The 20,529-nt window shown below is 42.9% G+C and overlaps 1 protein-coding gene across 1 annotated transcript in view; it reads right to left on the bottom strand.

The window, feature by feature from the left end:
- Window positions 1–20,529, bottom strand: part of LOC136884421 (UDP-glycosyltransferase UGT5) — a 54,417-nt gene that overhangs the window by 32,676 nt on the left and 1,212 nt on the right. The gene's annotated exons all lie outside the window — the stretch shown is intronic.

Raw genomic sequence — 20,529 nt, 5'->3', positions numbered from 1 at the left:
AGCTAACTCGTTCATCGCACTGCTAAGACGCTTAGTAATTGCAAATACACTGATATATGTCATACGAAAATCAAGAAAGCACACTGCGTAGCCAACTCGCTCTGGTCACTCGCTTAGTAATTGCAACACGACTAGAACACTGATACACGTTACTCTTTTTTTTTTCTCGAAACACACACACGGATAAGAATGTTCCGAGATACTACATACTTACATGTTTTTTTAAAAAAAATAGGGGATGAAACATCATAAATTATATGTACACATGTTGTCTCCTCCAAGTTGTAAGACGAAATAGACGCAGTACTGCGAGTTTTCGCTCTAGCTGGCGAACGGAAGTACATGATATCTCAGCAAAACAAATACGCGTGAGCTTGCATACACGCAAGTCAGACACAATGATGGATACCGCGATTCAAATCCTGGCAACTTATGCCGTCAGGAAGGGCATCCGGCGAGCATCTAGCTGTAGATCCCCGATTCTCGTGTTAAAAAGAGCATCTAGTTGTAAAACAGATTCTTAATCCGAGTTCTTTGACGTCAGGAAGGGCAACCGGTCGAAAACAATAGTGTATGATGTAAGAGGCTAGATACTGCCAGTTTTGCGTCAGGAAGGGCAACTAGTCTTAAAACAAATTCTTGTGATTTAAAGTATTAGTTTTTCGTCAGGAAGGGCATCCGGCTGTAAAACAATAGTTCGTGATACAGCGATTTAAAATCTAAGAAGAGCATCTAGCTGTAAATCCCCGATTCTCATGTTAGAAAGGGTAAATAGTTGTAAAACAGATTCTTAATCCGAGTTCTTTGACGTCAGGAAGGGCAACCGGTCGAAAACAATAGTGTATGATGTAAGAGGCTAGATACTGCCAGTTTTGCGTCAGGAAGGGTAACTAGTCTTAAAACAAATTCTTGCGATTTAAAATCTTAGTTTTGCGTCAGGAAGGGCATCCGGCTGTAAAACAATAGTTCGTTATACAGCGATTTAAAATCTAAGAAGTGCATCTAGCTGTAAATCCCCGTTTCTCGTGTTAGAAAGGGCAAGTAGTTGTAAAACATATTCTTAATCCGAGTTCTTTGATGTCGGGAAGGGCAACAGGTCTAAAACAATAGTATATGATGTAAGAGGCTAGATACTGCTAGTTTTGCGTCAGGAAGGGTAACTAGTCTTAAAACAAATTCTTGCGATTTAAAATCTTAGTTTTGCGTTAGGAAGGGCATCCGGCTGTAAAACAATAGTTCATGATACAGCGATTTAAAATGTAAGAAGAGCATCTAGCTGTAAATCCCCGATTCTCGTGTTAAAAAGAGCATCTAGTTGTAAAACAGATTCTTAATCCGAGTTCTTTGACGTCAGGAAGGGCAACCGGTCGAAAACAATAGTGTATGAAGTAAGAGGCTGGATACTGCCAGTTTTGCGTCAGGAAGGGCAACTAGTCTTAAAACAAATTCTTGCGATTTAAAATCTTAGTTTTGCGTCAGGAAGGGCATCCGGCTGTAAAACAATAGTTCGTGATACAGCGATTTAAAATCTAAGAAGTGTATCTAGCTGTAAAACCCCGATTCTCGTGTTAAAAAGAGCATCTAGTTGTAAAAGAGATTCTTAATCAGAGTTCTTTGACGTCAGGAAGGGCAACCGGTCGAAAACAATAGTGTATGATGTAAGAGGCTAGATACTGCCAGTTTTGCGTCAGGAAGGGCAACTAGTCTTAAAACAAATTCTTGCGATTTAAAATCTTAGTTTTGCGTCAGGAAGGGCATCCGGCTGTAAAACAATAGTTCGTTATACAGCGATTTAAAATCTAAGAAGTGCATCTAGCTGTAAATCCCCGATTCTCGTGTTAGACAGGGCAAGTAGTCGTAAAACAGATTCTTAATCCGAGTTCTTTGACGTCAGGAAGGGCAACCGGTCGAAAACAATAGTAAATGATGTAAGAGGCTAGATACTGCTAGTTTTGCGTCAGGAAGGGTAACTAGTCTTAAAACAAATTCTTGCGATTTAAAATCTTAGTTCTGCGTCAGGAAGGGCATCCGGCTGTAAAACAATAGTTCATGATACAGCGATTTAAAATCTAAGAAGAGCATCTAGCTGTAAATCCCCGATTCTCGTGTTAAAAAGAGCATCTAGTTGTTAAACAGATTATTAATCCGAGTTCTTTGACGTCAGGAAGGGCAACTGGTCGAAAACAATAGTGTATGATGTAAGAGGCTAGATACTGCCAGTTTTGCGTCAGGAAGGGTAACTAGTCTTAAAACAAATTCTTGCGATTTAAAATCTTAGTTCTGCGTCAGGAAGGGCATCCGGCTGTAAAACAATAGTTCATGATACAGCGATTTAAAATCTAAGAAGAGCATCTAGCTGTAAATCCCCGATTCTCGTGTTAAAAAGAGCATCTAGTTGTAAAACAGATTCTTAATCCGAGTTCTTTGACGTCAGAAAGGGCAACTGGTAGAAAACAATAGTGTATCATGTAAGAGGCTAGATACTGCCAGTTTTGCGTCAGGAAGGGCAACTAGTCTGAAAACAAATTCTTGCGATTTAAAATCTTAGTTTTGCGTCAGGAAGGGCATCCGGCTGTAAAACAATAGTTCGTGATACAGCGATTTAAAATCTAAGAAGAGCATCTAGCTGTAAATCCCCGATTCTCGTGTTAAAAAGAGCATCTAGTTGTAAAACAGATTCTTAATCCGAGTTCTTTGACGTCAGGAAGGGCAACCGGTCGAAAGCAATAGTGTATGATGTAAGAGGCTAGATACTCCCAGTTTTGCGTCAGGAAGGGCAACTAGTCTTAAAACAAATTCTTGCGATTTATAATCTTAGTTTTGCGTCAGGAAGGGCATCCGGCTGTAAAACAATAGTTCGTTATACAGCGATTTAAAATCTAAGAAGAGCCTCTAGCTGTAAATCCCCGATTCTCGTGTTAGAAAGGGCAAGTAGTTGTAAAACAGATTCTTCATCCGAGTTCTTTGACGTGAGGAAGGGCAACCGGTCGAAAACAATAGTGTATGATGTAAGAGGCTAGATACTGCCAGTTTTGCGTCGGGAAGGGCAACTAGTCTTAAAACAAATTCTTGTGATTTAAAATCTTAGTTTTGCGTCAGGAAGGGCATCCGGCTGTAAAACAATAGTTCGTGATACAGCGATTTAAAATCTAAGAAGTGTATCTAGCTGTAAAACCCCGATTCTCGTGTTAAAAAGAGCATCTAGTTGTAAAAGAGATTCTTAATTCGAGTTCTTTGACGTCAGGAAGGGCAACCGGTCGAAAACAATAGTGTATGATGTACCGTAAAACGGGGTGAGAATGTGACTGGTGGTGAGAGAATGTGACAGTGACATCATTTCATATGTCTGCATCTCCAAGTGTCACTTGGTGTCAAATACAAGAATGTGGCCTGCACTGATGTTTTGTTTATAGTCAAAGGTTGGCAGCCATGACGTTCTTCCTGCGTTTATTCTTTTACCTTGGCGCGAGCAGTGCATTTAAAATTACTCGCCGTTCCCGCTCTTTTGTATACATTTGCATTGTCTGTTATGTGCAGCTTCCACCGTGAATTGTAGGCAAAAGGTAATTATATATTTTGAATCCTTTAGTGTTCTAGGTCATATCTCAGTTTTAAACACATTGTTATCATAATTTGTTCATGAAATGCAAATAATTTGATCTAAAATGAGAAGATTGTGGGGTGAAAATGTGACATTGGTTTTCTTTTAAATTTATTACAGGCTGTGTTTCTCTATAATGGGACGGATTTATAAAAGGAAAATTGGTGGACGAAATTACCGAAATTGGACAGATGATCAGTTGGAAGCAGCACTGAATGAAATCAAAGGGAAAAAAGCTTCTATTCGTCAAGTGGCAGAGAAATATGGAATCCATAGGAACACGTTGTGGAAGAAAATGCATGGACAACTTGCCGGTAAATCAGGTGGTCAAACAGTGTTTTCTTATGAAGAGGAGAAAATAATAGTTTCTCACGTGATCGCGCTGGCAACTTACGGTTTTCCCGTTACTGTTAATGAATTACGTGTGTTAATACGATCATACCTTGACAGGATAGACCGTAAAGTAAAACGTTTCAAGAACAACACCCCTGGAAAAGACTGGGCTTTTCTCTTGTTACAGAGACACAAAAGCAGTCTGAGTTCTAGAATGGCTCAGTGCATCTCTCGATCACGTGCTAGCCTTGATAATGATATTATCAGTGAATATTTTGATAATCTTTCGGGAGAAATTGAGGGAATTCCTCCCGAAAATGTCTGGAATTATGATGAGACGAATCTACAAGATGATCCAGGCTCCAAGAAAATTCTAGTAAAGAGAGGCTGTAAGTACCCTGAACAGATAAAAAATGCTACTAAGGCTTCCGTCTCCATAATGATGTGTGGAAATGCTGCCGGAGATTTTGCACCTCCTTATGTTACATATAGGGCTGAAGGAATGTACCAATGTTGGACGGAGGGTGGACCTCCTGGAACTAGGTACAACCGCTCGAAAAGTGGTTGGTTCGATGCCAGGATATTCGAAGACTGGTTTGAATTTCTGTTGCTACCAATTTTGAAGAGACAGTCTGGAACGAAAGTGTTAATAGGAGACAACCTGAGCTCCCATATCAACTACCATGTGATTTCTCTGTGCACTGAGCATAACATCAAGTTTATTGCCCTTCCACCACATTCTACACATTTGCTACAACCTTTGGATGTGGCCTATTTTAGGTCGATGAAAAGTGTCTGGAAGAAAATAGTCACAGACTGGAAGGAAACAGATGCTGGAAGGAGACTTTCGACTATTCCGAAGAATGTATTCCCTCGCTTACTGAATGAACTTATGGTGCAGTTGAATGAGAGAGGCAGTATCAACCTGAAGTCTGATTTTCGTGCTTGTGGAATTTTCCCCCTTGACAAAACTGCTGTGCTGAGTAAACTGAGTGATAGTGTAATCGAAAAGTCTCCAGACCACAGACAAAATATCGGTGACACTTTTCTTGAGGAACTGAGAAAGAAAAGAGGAGAAACTGTTTCAATATCAAGCAGAAAGAAGAAGATCAACGTACCACCCGGAAAAGGCTTTACTCTTGAAGATCTTGCATTACAGCCAAGAGACACTGAAGCAAGAACTTCTAGACAAAGGAAAGCACAACATGTTTCTGGAGAAAAGAAGAAATGGCCGCAGAAACGAAAGCATCAAAATGAAGACGAAACATCGTCAGAAGAAGAAGAGACGGTGGTTTATGCGGAAAGTGAAGACAGTTTGGGTTCTTGGGCAAATTCAGATGATGAAAATACGGATGGACAAGAGGATATGAATGTTGATGATCATGAAGATGAACAGTCAGACGCACCAGTACAAACAACGAATGAGGAAAAAAGAACTGATTTATCTGCAGGAGACTTTGTAGTCGTCAGGTATGATGGACAATTATATCCAGGAAAATTATTGACAAATTTCGACGATGTGGGGGAAGTCAAAGTAACTACTATGACGAAGAATGGGAAATACTGGAAGTGGCCTGAACGTCCGGACGTGTTATGGTACTGCAAGGAGCAGGTCGTCAGGAAGATACAGACACCACGAAAAATTGGAAAACGTGACATATTTCTAATTGACATGAAGCCTTAAGTAATTCACGCTTGTTGCCAAATAATTTTTCTTAATATTTCTTACTTTACTTGTAAATAATCCTGTAATCAAAGAATTTAATAAAACTGAATAAAAAAAGTTTTTTCTGTTATTAAACCTTAAACTCACTTTCAAAAGAAGGAAAAAATGAGAAGTGATTTCTGTGCTTAGAGATATGCTTTATAAAATCATGAAATGGTACATTAAGATCAATTACAAGCTATTTCAATATTAAAACCACTTTCAATTTGCTCACTTACATGAAAAGTGGTGTGAGAATGTGCCACAGGCCGTTTCTTAGGAAATTCAAGCAAAGGAAAGCCATGTCACATTCTCACCCCACAATGTGGGGTGAGAATGTGCCAAGAAAAAATGCCCCACCAACACTCCCTTGTGAAGAAAATACAAAATTGAACCTGGTAAGTCAAATTACAACATTGTAGCTTACTTCGATTACATTTTCAGTGTATTTGTTTCAATTTTGGGAATTATATCATTAGAAAACAACAAATGCTGTCACATTCTCACCCCGTTTTACGGTAAGAGGCTAGATACTGCCAGTTTTGCGTCAGGAAGGGCAACTAGTCTTAAAACAAATTCTTGTGATTTAAAATCTTAGTTTTGCGTCAGGAAGGGCATCCGGCTGTAAAACAATAGTTCGTTATACAGCGATTTAAAATCTAGGAAGTGCATCTAGCTGTAAATCCCCGATTCTCGTGTTAGAAAGGGCAAGTAGTTGAAAAACAGATTCTTAATCCGAGTTCTTTGACGTCAGGAAGGGCAACCGGTCGAAAACAATAGTATATGATGTAAGAGGCTAGATACTGCTAGTTTTGCGTCAGGAAGGGTAACTAGTCTTAAAACAAATTCTTGCGATTTAAAATCTTAGTTCTGTGTTAGGAAGGGCATCCGGCTGTAAAACAATAGTTCGTGATACAGCGATTTAAAATCTAAGAAGTGCATCTAGCTGTAAATCCCCGATTCTCGTGTTAGAAAGGGCAAGTAGTTGTAAAACAGATTCTTAATCCGAGTTCTTTGACGTCAGGAAGGGCAACCGGTCGAAAACAATAGTGTATGATGTAAGAGGCTAGATACTGCCAGTTTTGCGTCAGGAAGGGCAACTAGTCTTAAAACAAATTCTTGCGATTTAAAATCTGTAAAACATATTTTTAATCCCAAGAGAATCGAACCCGAGACTACCGGGTGAGAGGCATGCACACTAAACCAAACTGTAGCCTATAGGTTACATTTTTTTGTTCCACAGTCTTTGAAGTTGTATCGGCGCAGTCATTGAGAGCGATCTGCGGAATGCATGTGTTGGCTGAAATTGTACACGCATCTTCCGGCTGTAGTAACCTTGAACGAAGACACTGCGTGGTGATAAGCTACTTGTAACTCACGGAACGTCTTCTTAGCTGAGTAGCATTCAGCCCGTGTAAGCTCCTAACATAAAATATCATGATTGTACGGAGAGGTTAAAACACAGTGCCAGCATATAGCCCACTCCTATCGAAAGAGCCTACACGGCACCGGCATGTAGGCTACTCCTGTTGAAGGAGCCTGTACAAGGTTTAACACCCCTCCATCAACAGCCCTTACTTAATGCTGGCTTTTTGCACGCCCTCGAAACTACCTAAGAATGTAATATACAATAGTAGGGAGAGGGTAAAACCCGGTGCCGGCACATAGCCTACTCCTACCGAAGAAGCCTGCACACAGCTTAACGCCTCCATCCGACAAATGAATCACCCTCAACACTCTTGTACTCACAATCATTTTCGAAGGAGGCTGCATAAGGTTTAACGTCCCCATCAACAGACCTTACTTAATGCTAGCTTTTTTGCACACCCCGCCTCTTAGATCATACACCATAGTTTTACGACCGGTTACCCTTCCTGACTAGGATTTTAAATCGCAATATACGTGACAAATCAGTTGTAGCGGGTTTCATAACTAGATAGCCCGGTACCGGCGCATAGCCTACTCCTACCTAAGAAGCCTGCAAAAGGCTTATTGCCTCCATCCGACAGATGAATCACTATCAACGTCTTGTACTCAAAATCATTTTCGAAGGAGTTTGCACAAGGTTTAACGCCCCCTATCAACAGCCCTTAATTAATGCTAGCTTTTTTGCACACCCCGCCTCTTAGATCATACACCATAGTTTTACGGCCGGTTACCCTTCCTGACTAGGATTTAAATCGCAGTATACGCGACAAATAGTTGTAGTGGGTTTTATAACTAGATATCCCAGTGCCGGCACATAGCCTACTCCTACCGAAGAAGCCTGCACAAGGCTTATCACCCCCATACGACAAATGAATCACCCTCAACACTCTTCAATCATTCTCGCTACTTCGGGAGATAGCAGGTTCGAACTCCTACTGTCGGAAGCCGTAAAAAATAGCAAATGCTAGGCGAGGGAGCTGCGCGATCGTCATAACATGATCTAGCCGGATGCCCTTCCTGACGGCATAAGTTGCCAGGATTTGAATCGCGGTATCCATCATTGTGTCTGACTTGCGTGTATGCTCACGCGTACTTTTGCTGAGATATCATGCTACTTCCGTTCGCCAGCTAGAGCGGAAACTCGCAGTACTGCGTCTATTTCGTCTTACAACCTGGAGGAGACAACATGTGTACATATATTTTTTTTTGCTAGGGGCTTTACGTCGCACCGACACAGATAGGTCTTATGGCGACGATACACATATAATTTATGATCTTTCATCCCCCTATTTTTTTTAAAAAAACATGTAAGTATGTAGTATCTCGGAACATTCTTATCCGTGTGTGTGTGTGTGTTTCGAGAAAAAAAGAGTAACGTGTATCAGTGTTCTAGTCGTGTTGCAATTACTAAGCAAGTGACCCGAGCGAGTTGGCTACGCAGTGTGCTTTCTTGATTTTCGTATGACATATATCAGTGTATTTGCAATTACTAAGCGTCTTAGCAGTGCGATGAACGAGTTAGCTACGCGGTATAGATTTTTTTGTTTCGTATTAAGCAAATCATTTGAAGTGTTGCCGAGTTAGCTATGCGATATGTGCACAGTGTGTTTTTGATTTTCATACTAGGCAAGTGATAGGCGAGATAGCTATGCGATATGTGCACAGTGTGTGTTTTTGATTTTTACACTAGGTAAATCATTGAAGTTGTACTTTTGCTCTGAACACATCAAACAATGTTCTTACAGTGTTCGATTCTAGTCTTGCTATGTTTCAATCTAATTTTCTTAGAACAAAGGTATCCCCTAACATGTTGTATCGGATCACATGTTAAGGTTAACGACATCGAGTGCAGTGTTCGATTCTAGTCTTGTTATGTTTCAATCTAATTTTCTTAGAACAAAAGTATCCCCTAACATGTTGTACAGTGTTCGGTTCTACTTGTTTAGTGATCTGAACACATCAATCAATGTTCTGATCACATGTTGTATCGAGTGCAGTGTTCAATTCTAGTCTTGTTATGTTTCAATCTGATCTTCTTAGAACAAAGGTATCCCCTAACATGTTGCATCGAGTACAGTGTTCGGTTCTAGTCTTGTTATGTTTCAATCAAATTTTCTTAGAACAAAGGTACCCCCTGACATGTTGTACAGTGTTCGGCTCTACTTGTTTAGTGATCTGAACACATCAATCAATGTTCTGATCACATATTAAGGTTAACGACATCGAGTGCAGTGTTCGATTCTAGTCTTGTTATTTTGCAATCTAATTTTCTTAGAACAAAGGTATCCCCTAACATGTTGTACAGTGTTCGGTTCTACTTCTTTAGTGATTTGAACACATCAATCAATGTTCTGATCACATGTTAAAGTTAACGACATCGAGTGCAGTGTTCAATTCTAGTCTTGTTATGTTTCAATCTGATCTTCTTAGAACAAAGGTATCCCCTAACATGTTGTACAGCGTTCGATTCTACTTATGTAGTGTTCTGAACACACCAGACAATGTTTTAATCACATGTTGAAGTTAACGACATCGAGTGCAGTGTTCGATTCAAGTCTTGTTATGTTTCTTTCGTAACCCGCAAGTCTAAACATGCATATCGCTGCACACTCTTGCCTTCGCGATGCGTGTTCGATAAAGTTATGCCTTGACAGAGGAGTAGGAGGAGGAGGAGGAGGCGGAGGTGGTAGGGGAGGAGGAGGAGGAAGAGCAGGAGGTAGAGGAGGTGTCGTATAATCTCCTTCAAGATAGTAGATGAGAGGTTAGGTTAGCGAATGCACTAAGGTTTAGTGATGATAGCTAACGGAATTTCAAATTATCCGTCACCACAATTCAAAGGGATAGCAGAACGGTGCTCTGTTGATTAAAGATGGCATCTAGATAGAATTTCAAATTGCCGTCACCACATGTTAAATGTATGTAGCTAGAGATAGCAGCACGATGCTCTGTTGAATAAAGATGGTGGATGATAGCTAACGGAAGTTTTTTTTCAAATTATCCGCCACCACATGTTAAATGTATGTAGCTAAAGATAGCAGTACGAAGCTTTGTTGATTAAAGATGACGGATGACAAGTAACAGAACTTTTCAAATTGCCCGCTACTACAGAGAGCAGCACGGCGCTCTGTAGATTAAAGATGGTGGATGACAGCTGACGAAATTACCCGCATGATAGCAGCACAGTGCTCTATTGATTAAAGATGGCGGATGATAGCTGTCAAAAAAAGCACGTGGCTTTGTTTACTAAACAAGAGCACGTGGAATTTGCCGCCACCACATTTCAAAGGTATCTAGCTAAAGATGGCAGCACGGTGCTCTCTTGATTAAAGATGGCGGATGACAGCTGTCAAAAAGCACGTAGAATTTGCCACCGGCATAAAGAGGGCAGCACGGTGCTCTCTGGCGGTTGACAGCTGTCAGAAAAGCACATGGGTTTGTTTCCAAACAAGAGCGTGTAGAATTTACCACCACCACATAGAGGGCAGCACGGTGCTCTCTAGATTAAAGATGGCGGATGATAGCTGACAAAAAAGCGCATAGGTTTGTTTCCAAACAGGAGCATAAAGAATTTTTCAAATTGCCGCCACTACATTTCAAAGGTATCTAGCTAAAGAGTGCAGCACTGAGGTTTGCGATGCAAGATGGCGGATGACAGCTGTGACGTACCACATTTCAAAGGTAAGTAGCTAAAGATCGCAGCACGGTGCTCTCTGGATTAAGGATGGCGGTTGACAGCTGCACGTGGCTTTGTTTCCAAACAAGAGCACGTGGAATTTGCCGCCACTACATTTCAAAGGTATCTAGCTAAAGAGTGCAGCACTGAGGTTTCGGATGCAAGATGGCGGATGACAGCTGTGACGTACCACATTTCAAAGGTAAGTAGCTAAAGAGGGCAGCACGGTGCTCTATAGATTAAAGATGGCGGATGACAGCTGCACGTGGATTTGTTTATCTCACGCTAGTGAGGTTAAGTTGGTAGCACTAAGGTTTAGGCCCGCCAAGATGGCAGCACTGCCGATGACAGGTGACGAATTTACATCTACTACGATAAAGAGGGCAGCACAGTGCTCTGTGATTTAAAGATGGCGGATGACAGCTGTCAAAAAAGCACGTGGCTGTCAAAAAGCACGTGGCTTTGTTTACCACACGCTAGTTAGGTTAAGTTGGTACTACTGAGGTTTAGGCCCATCAAGATGGCAGTACTGAGGTTAGCGATGCGTTGTTGTCTGTCAAAAAGCACGTGGCTGTCAAAAAACACGTGGATTTGTTTATCTCGCGCTAGTTAGGTTAAGTTGGCACTACTGAGGTTTAGGCCCGTCAAGATGGCAGTACTGAGGTTAGCGATGCGTTGTTGTCGATGACAGCTGTCAAAAAGCACGTGGCTTTGTTTACAAATTCAAATTTCCCGCGGGTGGTGGAGGAGGCCTCTGGGAGGCCTCTGGCTGTGGTGGTGGTGGAGGAGGCATCTGGGAGGCCTCTGGCTGTGGTGGTGGTGGAGGTGGCCTCTGGGAGCCGGTGGGGGTGGTGGCGCCCGAACTGTCCAATTATACTACTGCCGAGGAACAATTACTTTGATCAAATTAGGAAATCCACGCGAGCGAAGCCGCGGGTATTTGCTACACTAGTACCTGCATTAAACAGAGTGCCAGCCACTGCCCACTTGACGGTATTCTGTAGCGTGACTAGCTGAGTCTGGCATTGCTTCCAGTTACTAGCAATTGGTCAATTCTTGTTCTCTTCCGACCCCGATGGTATAATGTCTTTCGCTTTCTTTTGTCGGTAAGTCCTGGCTACGCGTCCGGTCTTGTTTCCGCGTGGACAAACCCTAATGTGTGATTTAAGACAGCGCGGCTACTAATACAGAATTGACTAGGGTTGGGAAGGAGTAGACTGTGAACTGTAAGGTTCAGACGCATCATTTTCTGGTGTGAAAATGGGAAGCCACTGAAAACGGGGTTCAAATCTACACTTGCATGGCCCGTATCACTTGGGAGGAAACAGATGGAGCTCTCACTACACTGAGCCATTAATTACAATATACAGATATCATAGAGTGCTCCCTGTGTAGTATCAGTAAGTCGTCCACCTCGTGAATGGTTTTCACTTTCAGTAATGGTACCAGGGGGCTCATAATGGCGTCAATATCTTCTGAAATAATGGTAATAACATTGCGGTTTTTTAAATGGAACTACACGGGTTTCTACGCATAGCCTTAAACCTGCAAATATTACAATTATTTTGAAAATCGTACAAGTACTTCTCGAGAAGCGTACTTTATTTGCCCTGTCCGATTCGCGCTACGTATGAAACCTTCTTGTGACAGTAGAGCTGGGAGCGGAGCGAGTAATACCGGTTGTAGCGGTCGAGTGTACCAGCGCACGACACGTGTCGAGACCACGACGTTCGGATCACGGTTATCTTCAAACTTTGGACACTTTTAGTAGTCCATTAGGACAACATAATGTGCAAGTACTAAGGTGTACTACCTAGGCGTTTTCGAGAAAATCGCAAGAAAATTTTCACGTCGAATTTGTACCGGTGCGTTGCGGGCACAGCACGAGATGGCGACGGTCGAATGATAAGCGTTCAAGCTCCGTAATCACTAGATCGAGTCCCGCTCATCGCTTTTTTTTCAACACTGGTCATATTCTTTCATATGTATTGCAGGTCAGAGCGTCCAGGTGCAAAGCAGTCCCGGGTACCTTCCCCGATTTCACTGTCAGGTATGAGGAATTTCGCAAATCACGGCAGGCATACATTTTTAGGAAAAAAAGTATGCATTTGGTCCTTTACATGTTGATAATTACAAATAATATACTTTTTTTGTAGTCCGCCTCTGTGGTGGAGTGGTTAGTGTGATTGGCTACCACGCCAGGAGGACAGGGTTCCATTCCCATCTCTGCCACGAAATTCGAAAAGTAGTACGAGGGCTGGAACGGGGTTCAGTCAGCCTCGGGAAGTCAACTCAGTAGAGGGGCGTTCGATTCCCTCCTCATCCATCCTTGAAGTGGTTTTCCGTGGTTTTCCACTTCTGCTCCACGCAAATGCCGGGATGTAGGCCCCTACCAAACGTAAGGCCACGGCTGATTCCTTCCCTCTTCCTTGCCTATCCCTTCCAATCTCCTCATCCCTCCGCAAGGACCCTGTTCAGCATAGCAGGTGAGGCCGCCTGGGCGAGGTACCGATCACGCTTCCCAGTTGTATCTTCTTCTTCATGTGCCATGTCCTCGCAGAACGTTGGCGATCAGTAGCATGATCTGTTGTTTGTTCATAGCTGTTCTGAACAGAGTAAGCTTTGTCACCCCAAACCACTGGCTCAAGTTGCCGAGCCATGATGTCCTACTTCTCCCCGGACCACGTTTTCCATTAATTTTCCCTTGGAGTATTACGTGCAGAAGGTGGTATTTAGAGTTCCGCATCATATGACCAAAGTATTCTAGTTTCCTTCTCTTGATGGTAGTGAGAATTTCTGGTTCTTTGTTCATACGGTGCAAAACGTCTATATTGGTCATTTTAGCTGTCCAAGGTATCTTAAGCATCCTTCGGTACGTCCACATTTCAAATGCTTGCAATCTCTTGCACATGGTCTCAGTTAGTGTCCATGCCTCAACGCCGTACAACAGAATGCTGAAAACGTAGCACCGGAGTAGTCGTGTCCGTAGTGAAATGGAAAGGTCACGGCTTGTCAAAAGTTTCCTAAGTCTCTGAAAAGAAGTTCTGGCCTGCTCAATTCTGCATCGGATCTCGTGAGTAAGGTCCCGACCCAATGTCTCACGCTTCAGGACACTGCCCTTGAGGCGGTAGAGGTGGGATCCCTCGCTGAGTCCGAGGGAAAAACCGACCCTGGAGGGAAAACAGATTAAGAAAGAAAAAAGAAAGGTATTTTATGTAAAGAGCCAAATAACATTGGAAATCCAATAAAAGTTCATGCAAATACACTTTTTTCATTATATTACCTGTTCTTTCTTTCTTAATCTGTTAACCCTCCAGGGTTGGTTTTCCCCTCGGACTCAGCAAGGGATCCCACCTCTACCGCCTCAAGGGCAGTGTCCTGAAGCGTGAGACATTGGGTCGGGGAATACAACTGGGAAGAGTGACCAGTACCTCGCCCAGGCAGCGTCACCTACTATGCTGAACAGGGACTGTGTGGAGGATGGGAAGATGGGAAGATAGGTACCATCCCGGCATTCGCCTGGAGGAGAAGTGGGAAACCACGGAAAATCACTTCCAGGATGGCTGAGGTGGGAATCGAACCCACTTCTACTCAGTTGACTTCCCTAGGCTTAGTGGACCCCGTTCCAGCCCTCGTACTATTTTTCAAATTGCATGGCAGAGCCGGAAATGGAACCCGGGCCTCCGGGGGTGGCAGCTAACCACACTAACCACTACACCACAGAGGCGGACATTATATTACCTTTGAATTGATATATATATATATATATATATATATATATATATGAAAGAATATGACCAGTGTTGAGAAACAAAACGACAAGCGGGACTCGATCCAGCGAACCAGCGATTACGGAGCTTGAACGCTAACCACTCGACCACCGCCGTTTCGTGTTCGCAACGCACCGTTACATATTCCACGCGAAAACTTCTCTTGCGATTTCCTCGAGAACGCTTCAGTACTGGCACATTTTCTGGTCCTAATGGACTACTAAATGTGTACAAAGTTTGAAGACACTCCGTGATCCGAATGTCGTGTATTCAGTCTGTGCTTATTAAATTTGCGTCTATATTGTGTTTTGTAGATAATGCAAATTATATTAGATAATAATTGTGGTATGTCCGTCTCTGTGGTGAAGTGGTTAGTGTGATTAGCTGCCACCCCGGAGGCCCGGGTTCGATTCCCGGCTCTGCCACAAAATTTGAAAAGTGGTACGAGGGCTGGAACGGGGTCCACTCAGCCTCGGGAGGTGTACTGAGTAGAGGTGGGTTCGATTCCTACCTCAACCGTCCTAGAAGTGGTTTTCCGTTGTTTGCCACTTCTCCTCCAGGCAAATGCCGGGATGGTACGTAACTTAAGGCCACGGCCGCTTCCTTCCCTCTTCCTTGTCTGTCCCTTCCAATCTTCCCATCCCCTCACAAGGCCCCTGTTCAGCACAGCCTGGGCGAGGTACTGATCATCCTCCCCAGTTGTATCCCCGACCCAAAGTATGAAGCTCCAGGACACTGCCCTTGAGGCGGCAGAGGTGGGATCCCTCGCTGAGTCCGAGGGGAAAGCCGACCGTGAAGGGTAAGCAGATTAAGAAAGAAAGTTCACTCGGTACAACCGGGTGAAGACGTCAAAACAACAGCTCCGCCCCCCCCCCCCCCCACACTATACAGTAGGTACCTTTCCTTGAAGTCAAATTTTGCGGCTGTGAGGAGAAAAGAGGGAGTTCTCCCGGTTCCGTTTATACTGCCAACTGAATGGAAATGAAATCTGAATCGGCTCGATAATATAACCGATCGATATGAATTTTCTAAACGTTTATTATCTTAAGCCAACAACTGTGACAAACACACACTATATAACATTTGTCGATGCGAATCTTGTTCCCAGCAGGAATTCTGTAGTTTGGCTTAGCTGTGTAAACAACAACAGTACTAGTACGTAAAGTGTACGCCAGATGTCTCACGGCGATGCATAAGCGATTCATAGTTTGTGTTTCAAAGGTTGCCAAGATAACGGAGGTCAGCACTAGGGAGCTCAGGTATCAAGAAGAGGTTCACATACTATGTTATTATGTCTACTTTGCTCATAAATGTAAAATGTATTATGTAACACCTTTAATTTCGCCGTAGTTAACAGGTCTTCTGCGAGACAACATTATTATCGTGCCGTCCACACAGGCCTTCGGTTCAGAGGGTCCCGGGTTCGATTCCTGGCACTAAAACCCATACGACATTTCATTTCACACAGGACCAAACAAGCTAGCTGCTGGTTTGCGTTCCGGAGATGATATGTTCGAACAGCTGAATATTGTTCTCCGCGTTTTGCCATTTTCCACCGTTTTCACTTTAATTAAGGCCGAGACCGCTGCCTTCCCAGTCCTAGTCCTTTCCTAGGCCATCGTCATCGAAAACGCACCTGATTTAGTGCTAAAAGAAGAAGTATATATATATGATTGAGAAATCCCCGTAACACTAGACCGAGTTGACATGCGCGACACAAAGTAGGAGAAACATTAACAAATAAAAAGAAAGAAAGGCCTAGTTTGAATGTAATGGAGGTAGTGGACAATCTTAACACTACCAATCAATCACGACTGATCTGCATTTAGAGCAGTCGTCCAGGTAGCAGATACTATATCTGTTGTTTTCCTAGCCTTTTCTTAAATGATTGCAAAGAAATTGGAAATTTATTAAACGTCTCCCTTGGTAAGTTATAAATCAGAAAGGAGTCGTTAAAGAACGAGAACGGCCGTGAACATGAAACACTTATCGTCGGGATCATAAAAGAGACCCGTTGTTTTCCGCTCTCCATTTAACTATTACGTACGGTGATATTATCATACATTTAGTGCGTATATGAACACAGTCAAGAGAATACCTTTCTGTCAGAAGAAGGAGAAGCAACTCTGGATGTCAACAGCTAGCTCATGTTTCATACGTAGCGCGAATCGAACAGTAGTCTACATTCCAGAAGTATCAGTGGCGTATCCTGCAATCTCCACTGAGGCATGCAACTAGTAACCATGCAGTTAACACAACGTATTAAGTAAATTTCAATTCTACTCACCCTAATTACATGTAGGTGAACTCGAGCCAAACAGTTTTACTGTAAGTTTCTGGATTGAACGTGCGTACACAATTCTTGTTTTCTGTTTTTAAATTTACGAGGGTCCGCCTCTGTGGTGTAGTGGTTAGTGTAATTAGCTGCCACCCCCGGAGGCCCGGGTTCGATTCCCGGCTCTGCCACGAAATTTGAAAAGTGGTACGAGGGCTGGAACGGAGACCACTCAGCCTCGGAAGGTCAACTGAGTAGAGGTGGGTTCGATTCCCACCTCAGCCATCCTCGAAGTGGTTTTCCGTGGTGTCCTACTTCTCCTCCAGGCAAATGCCGGGATGGTACCTAACTTCAGGCCATGGCCGCTTCCTTCCCTCTTCCTTGTCTATCCCTTCCAATCTTCCCATCCCCCGCAAGGCCCCTGTTCAACATAGCAGGTGAGGCGAGGTACTGGTCATCCTCCCCAGTTTCATCCCCCGACCCAGAGTCTGAAGCTCCAGTACACTGCCCTTGAGGAGGTAGAGGAGGGATCCCTCACTGAGTCCGAGGGAAAAGCCAACCATGGAGGGTAAGCAGATTAAGAAGAAGAAGAGGAAGAAATTTACGAGGGAAGGCTTTAACTATCTGAATCCTTTCATCAAACGAACGGCCAGTAAATGGCTTTTCAAACTGATTTACAATTATATCCGTTTTAGACTCATCCATCGTTAATACCACATCTGCGCAAGATATATAATAAAACACCGAAAATACAATGAATTAACTCACTAGTTAGCCACAACTCAAGCACTGGAGGTAAGTCACACCAGTTGCATTGGTCAGTTTCGTCACGTTGGGTTCTCGCTGGGGGGTAATCTGTGGGTCCCGTTCGCTGTAAAGATGCCGACTTTCTCCAAGTTGCTAACAGATGGCAGAGGGTAGCACGGATAAAGGGTGACAAATTCTGACCAAGTTTCAATTCCAGCGACATCGTTCGGAGGATCTCAGAACTACGTCTGCCACCGAATGCAATTTTAAGATTGAATGCCTTTCTTCCTGAACTCGTCCATTCGCTGTCTCTTTCTTCCTAGAGTGGTGTAGACGGCGAGACTACACCAGCACCACACGTAGTCAAGCAACGGAACCAGTACAGTTGCGCGGACCTTTTGAACTTCTGAGAGATGAAGTCGTTAATATTCGACTTGAAACAACCTAAAATCGTACATCAGACAGTTCTTTGTGTTATCATAACGCATGCAATGAATGCCTTGCATTCAAGGAGAATACGCCCCTGAGAAGTACTGTGTACATACATACATACATACATACATACATACATACATACATACATACATACATACATACATACATTATCATTATAGACAGTTATGCCTTTCAGCGTTCAGTCTGCAAGCCTCTGTGAATTTACTAAACGTCGCCACAATCCTCGATTTGCAACTAGTGTTGTGGCCTCATTTAGTTCTATACCTCTTATCTTTAAATCGTTGGTATACCTCTACTTCTCTTACCCTCCATACGGAGTCCATTATTCTCCTAGGTAACCTACATTCCTCCATTCGCCTCACATGACCCCACCACCGAAGCCGGTTTATGCGTACAGCTTCATCCATCGAGTTCATTCCTAAATTAGCCTTTATCTCCTCATTCCGAGTACCCTCCTGCCATTGTTCCCACCTGTTTGTACCAGCAATCATTCTTGCTACTTTCATGTCTGTTACTTCTAACTTATGAATAAGATATCCTGAGTCCACCCAGCTTTCGCTCCCGTAAAGCAAAGTTGGTCTGAAAACAGACGGATGTAACGATAGTTTCGTCTGGGAGCTGACTTCCTTCTTACAGAATACTGCTGATCGCAACTGCGAACTCACTGCATTAGCTTTACTACACCTTGATTCAACCTCACTTACTATATTACCATCTTGGGAGAACACACAACCTAAATACTTGAAATTATCAACCTGTTCTAGCTTTGTATCACCAATCTGACATTCAATTCTGTTTAATTTCTTACCTACTGACATCACTTTAGTCTTCAAGAGGCTAATTTTCATACCATACTCATTGCACCTATTTTCAAGTTCCAAGATATTAGACTGCAGGCTTTCGGCATAGTCTGCCATTAAGACCAAGTCGTCAGCATAGGCCAAACTGCTTACTACATTTCCACCTAACTGAATCCCTCCCTGCCACTTTATACCTTTCAGCAGATGATCCATGTAAACTATGAACAGCGAAGGTGAAAGATTACAGCCTTGTCTAGCCCCTGTAAGTACCCTGAACCAAGAACTCATTCTACGATCAATTCTCACTGAAGCACAATTGTCAACATAAATGCCTTTGATTGATTTTAATAATCTACCTTTAATTCCATAGTCCCTCAGTAGAGTGAACATCTTTTGCCTCGGTACCCTGTCATATGCTTTCTCTAGATCTACGAAACATAAACACAACTGCTTATTCCTCTCGTAGCATTTTTCAATTACCTGCCGCATACTGAAAATCTGATCCTAACAGCCTCTCTGTGCTCTGAAACCACACTGGTTTTCATCCAACTTCCTCTCAACGACTGATCGCACCCTCCCTTCCAAGATGCCAGTGAATACTTTGCCTCGTATACTAATCAATGAGATACCTCGATAGTTGTTGCAATCCTTCCTGTTCCCTTCCTTATAGATAGGTGCAATTACTGCTTTTGTCCAATCTGAAGGTACCTTACCAACACTCCACGCTAATTTTACTACTCTATGAAGCAATTTCATCCCTGCCTTCCCACTATACTTCACCATTTCAGGTCTAATTTCATCTATTCCTGCTGCCTTATGAAAATGGAGTTTATTCACCATCCTTTCCACTTCCTCAAGCATGATTTCACCAATATCATTTTCCTCCTCCCCATGAATGTTTGCAACACCACTAGGATGATTTCCTTTTACATTGAGAAGATGTTCAAAATATTCCCTCCACCTCTCCAGTGATTCCCTGGGATCTATTATGAGTTCACCTGAATTACTCAAAACACTGTTCATTTCCTTTTTCCCTCCCTTCCTAAGATTCTTTATTACTGTCCAGATAGGTTTCCGTGCTGCTTGACCTAGCCTTTCCAGGTTGTAACCAAAATCTTCCCATGACTTCTTTTTGGATACAACAACTATTTGTTTCGCTCTGTTTCTTTCATCTACATACAAATCCCTGTCTGCCTCGGCCCTTGTTTGGAGCCATTTCTGATAAGCCTTCTTTTTACGTTTACAGGCTGCTCTCACTTCATCATTCCACCAAGATGGTCGCCTTTTCCGATCTTTATACACAGTTGTTCCTAGGCATTCCCTTGCTGTTTCTACTACAGCATCCCTGTACGCCACCCATTCACTTTCTATATCCTGAACTTGCTTACTGTCTACTGTTCGAAACTTCTCACTAATCATATCCATGTACTTCTAATTTCCTCGTCCTGGAGATTTTCTACTCTTATTCGTTTGCAGACAGATTTCACTTTCTCTACCCTAGGCCTAGAGATACTTAGTTCACTACAGATCAGATAGTGGACTGTATCATCGAAAAATCCGCGAAAAACTCGTACATTCCTAACAGATTTCCTGAATTCAAAGTCAGTTAAGATATAGTCTATTATGGATCTGGTACCCCTAGGCACCCATGAGTAGCGGTGAATAGCCTTATGCCTGAAGAATATATTCGTAACAGCTAAACCCATACTAGCACAGAAGTCCAGCAAACGCTTCCCATTCC

Source organism: Anabrus simplex, chromosome 12 (genome assembly GCF_040414725.1).
Source record: "Anabrus simplex isolate iqAnaSimp1 chromosome 12, ASM4041472v1, whole genome shotgun sequence".
In the NCBI taxonomy this organism is placed as follows: Eukaryota; Metazoa; Arthropoda; class Insecta; order Orthoptera; family Tettigoniidae; genus Anabrus; species Anabrus simplex.
The sequence above is the reverse complement of the archived record's forward strand: the minus strand, read 5'-3'. Positions and strand labels throughout refer to the sequence as shown.